General features: G+C 41.0%; 1 long non-coding RNA gene across 1 annotated transcript; it reads left to right on the top strand.

The window, feature by feature from the left end:
- The first annotated feature begins 588 nt into the window (after positions 1–588).
- LOC120561019 lies at positions 589–2,872 on the top strand. Its single transcript, XR_005639556.1, has 5 exons — positions 589–771; positions 904–975; positions 1,095–1,127; positions 1,280–1,330; positions 1,431–2,872. It is a non-coding gene; the product is annotated as an uncharacterized LOC120561019 (long non-coding RNA).
- Positions 2,873–4,212: the final 1,340 nt, after the last annotated feature.

Raw genomic sequence — 4,212 nt, forward strand, 5'->3', positions numbered from 1 at the left:
AATGGATTAATGGACATTGCAGCAGTAGATGGAGAAGTGTTGTGGAAATTCCCCTCATTGTCTGCAATAAACTTTTCAACTGTTTTCCAACTGTACTCCTGGTGCCGGCTTATCTTCTTGAACTGGTGACGTGGACACCCACACCCCTGGGCTTGCCACAATATATATAGGAGGGAGGGAGTGTGATGGACTGAAGCGTATTCTACTCAGAGAGTGACGGCTGACTCATTATGAATGGGTCCAGCACGGTCCGACTGCGCTTTGGCGGGTCAGCGGCATTACACCCGTCTTGTGTAGGCTATTCGTGGAGAGGCAGCGGCTGGTGCGTTAGGTGCACCGGTGCGACCTAGGAAAAATCTTAGTCGCACCCTTACAAATTTTGGTCGCATTTGTGACCAAATTGGTTTCACTCTAGAGCCCTGATAGGTGAAAATTATAAACCCTAAACAAACATAATATACATGGCTCCTATATGTATATGTGTGTGTGTCTGCATACATACATCATACAGTTTATATACAGTTTAAATATTGTTATTTTAATATATATTTTTTGTCCTCCTTACCATTAAAATATAGGAGGATGAAGTCAATTTTACGGTGCCCAGTGCATCAACTGGTGGCTGGTACCACGTCAATACAGGACTGAGCTGCTGCACCTGCCCTGTTGGCAAGACCGGCGCACCCTGCAAGCACCAGAGTGCAGTGGTGCAAACACTCCCACTAACAAGCACACCTCATCTCAGGAAGCTCTTCTATGGAACTGCTTCAGGTAAGTGACTTGTGGTTGTTCTTCATGATGGGATGTGGACTACAGTCTGATGTGTATAATTTGTGTGTGTACTTGTGTGTGTGTGTGTGTGTGTGTGTGTGTGTGTGTGTGTGTGTGTGTGTGTGTACACAGGAGGGACCACTCCAGATGACTGGTTTGAAAGCTTGATTTATGAACAGCCTGTGGAGCCAAAGTCAGTGTTGGGTCAGTACAAAGTCCCTCCACCACTACGATGTTCTTTCAGACTGAGAATGTTGAAACTTCACCAAGTAGTACATTTTTATTCAAGATGGATAATGTTATGGTTTTTTTTTTGGATGGAGAATCTCCTGCTCCAGCACCGAAGATCATCTCAGGTGAAACTGGCTTTAAAGAAAATAAATTGGCGCATAAACAACAAAACAAATGTCAAGGCCATGATAAAAGTGTGTTCCATAAGACTAAAGTATAGCGGTAGAATGCCTAAAGACAATCACAGTGAAAAACTTGCTTATTTTCTTTATCACAGAGGACCACCGGTCCAGTGAAGAGGAGGCTGTTCACACATCAGCTGGGCCCAGTAAGTATACTTATCACAACTTTTCAGATTGGTCCAATTGTTTCACTTGCCACCAACACTAGACAGAAGAGTCAATTAAATTGCTGTTACATCTGTCCAGGCACAGGGACAGGGTCTTTGGAGAGGGAGCTGGATGGCATTTTTGGGATCCTCAAAAAAAGGACACAACATTCGAGGCACCTCTTCAGTCATTTGTGGACAATTGAAAAAAACAATGAAAACTGACAGTGCTGTCCAGTCATCTTTGTTCTCCTATGGAAAGACAAGCTGTGTGCCTACTAGGATCCGTGCCACACCAAGTGGATTTCTGCAAACGACCACTAAGATTGGTGTGCGACCAACAGCGGTGTTGGAGCTATTTTGCATTTTGTTTATTTTAGGCTTAAGTTATAGTCTAATGTATTTCTTTTCTTTGCTAAAAGTTCTTTTGTTTTATTTTGCATTTATGCTTATTTTTTTGTTTACTTATATTGTCATTTATTGGTCACGTGGTGCTACGTTAATTTGCATAAATAGGTCATGGTGGGAGGAGCCCGGCAGAGGCTGCGAGGGCATATGGGTTTTACCACAGTGTGAGAGAGGCAGCAGGAAATATCTGTGAGCTTGCTTATATGTGAAAATAAACCTCCTCGAACTCATCCTTTGCTATGGACATTAGTTTATTTTGGTACCTCTAAACCATGCGTAAAGCCTAAAGCATGACGTAGCCTCAGTGGCCATTTGAGAAGTTTGGTATTATTAGTTTTGTCAGTGTTTAAGGACAAATAGCCGCTACAAGCGGTGTGCGACCAACAGCGGTGTCGCGCCGAAAGGCAGCTTTGGGGAGGAAGAAGAGCTCTGGGAGCTGGCAGACCTCCAAAGATCTCCAGGAAAGACCACCCTTACACAAAGGGAGGAAGAGCAAAAGCTGTGCCCCATAGCCTGTCCAATTGTGTGCAGGAGAACACCTCCCTGGGGAAAACCCACTAGGTGCACACACACCTACCCTACCTAAATGTCCATAACAGTTCTCTTAATCAGTTATTGATCAGTTCTCTCTCAATCAGTTTGGTTTGTTTAAGTTCATGGTTCTGTTGCTAGTTTTTACAAATCTAGACAAAACCTGAACTAATACAAATACTTGTAAGCTATCTTATTTTTTTTTTTTATTGAGTATTTGTATTTACATTGGATGTGAGTTCAGATAAGTGTAGTATATTAGTGTCGACGTAGTTGTTTATAAAAGGCTTTCCACTCTTACTGCACAACGACTGACTACTAAGAATCTAACTGTGGCCAATCAACACTAATGGCAGGCATATGTGTCAAAGATGACATTTTGACTCCTGTTTTGTTTAATGTATGCATGTATTCAACATAACTCTACCTAATAGGTACAATACAGGCTATGTATAGGCCTACTGTATGAATTGTGTTATCAATATGGTCATTCTGAGTGGTTATTAGGCTACTGATCTAAGTCAAAATGTTCTGATGATGAAATGAGTGATGACCTATAAGCCTGCCTTTGATGTCTTTCCTAACCCTAGGAATAAATATTGAATTGAATCAGTGGTGTTGTAGTCTAGTTTTTTGTAGTGATTATACTGTCATTTTTTTCCCTCCCAGCATTACAGAGCAACAACCCCATAGGTTTTTTGTAACGTTACTGCGTGAAGCATCAGCCTCATCTGGCTCATTTTCTGTAGTTTCTGTCACGTTAACATTAACGCTGCAGTGTCATCTGAAGCAGCAGTATAGCTTCAGGGGCAGGTTTACCGAAACGCAGAGAGTGTAGTTTAAATTTGCTTTCGTTTCATATATCTACTTTAGTGATTCACATTTGTTAATTTCAAATTTGCGCAGAGGATGACTGCCAAGCAACTGTGGTTGTTCCAGGCGACTCGCAACACAGACGGGGTGAATTTATGAACTAAGTGTGAAACGTTATCCTTGCGTTTTTGTAAGTGGCTAAATGGAAATCCTTGACCTATTCAAAGACAACATAAAAAGAAAGGCCTGAACACTAGCCTGATTTTGGTAAAACATCTCAATAGCTAACAACAGTCGCTAAAATAAATCATCTCTTCATAGCCAATATAACAACAACGATAGCGATACGCAGAGCGGCACGCGGCGCGGCAGCGTGATACGCGGAATGGCAGCGTGCGTCGTCCTCATTTAGCTCAGCCAATCAGAGGTAGGCATAGGACGGGTCCTGGCGTGGCCATAGTGGGATTTGTAATTTCGCCTCTGGGGCTCAGCCCCCGCACATATCACATAAAAGTTACTGTATGTTTTAATCTCATAGTTTTATGGTTTAACATAGTACATGTACTCCAGTCCTGTACTTCAGTCCAAATGTTGAGGTACTTGTACTTTACTTGAGTCTTTTCTTTTCATGCAACTTTCTAATTCTACTCCGCTACATTTCAGAGAGAAATATTACTTTTTACTCCACTACATTCATCTGACAGCTTTAGTTACTAGTTACTTTACACATTAAGATGTCTGCACACTAAACACATGCTGTTTATAAAATCTGATGCTTTATTATAAATGAAACTAGCCAACAATATAACGGCCTACAAGTCCAGCTGAAATGATTCTACCATTAAACAGTAAACTGTTTGGAACCTTTACACTTACTAAAATGGGAGGATTTTTATACTTTAATTACATTTTTCTGATGATACTTACACACTTTTACTGAAGTAACATTTTCAATGCAGGACTTTTACTGTAACAAAGTATTTTTACAGTGTGGTAATAATACTTTTACTGTAATAGAGTATATTTACAGTGTGGCATTAGTACTTTTACTGCAGTACATGATCTGAATACTTCTTCCAGCGCTGTTGACAACAATAAAAGCAGACATACTGTAGTGTTGACCATGGTAG

Source organism: Perca fluviatilis, chromosome 6, assembly GCF_010015445.1.
Source record: "Perca fluviatilis chromosome 6, GENO_Pfluv_1.0, whole genome shotgun sequence".
NCBI classification, from domain to species: domain Eukaryota; kingdom Metazoa; phylum Chordata; class Actinopteri; order Perciformes; family Percidae; genus Perca; species Perca fluviatilis.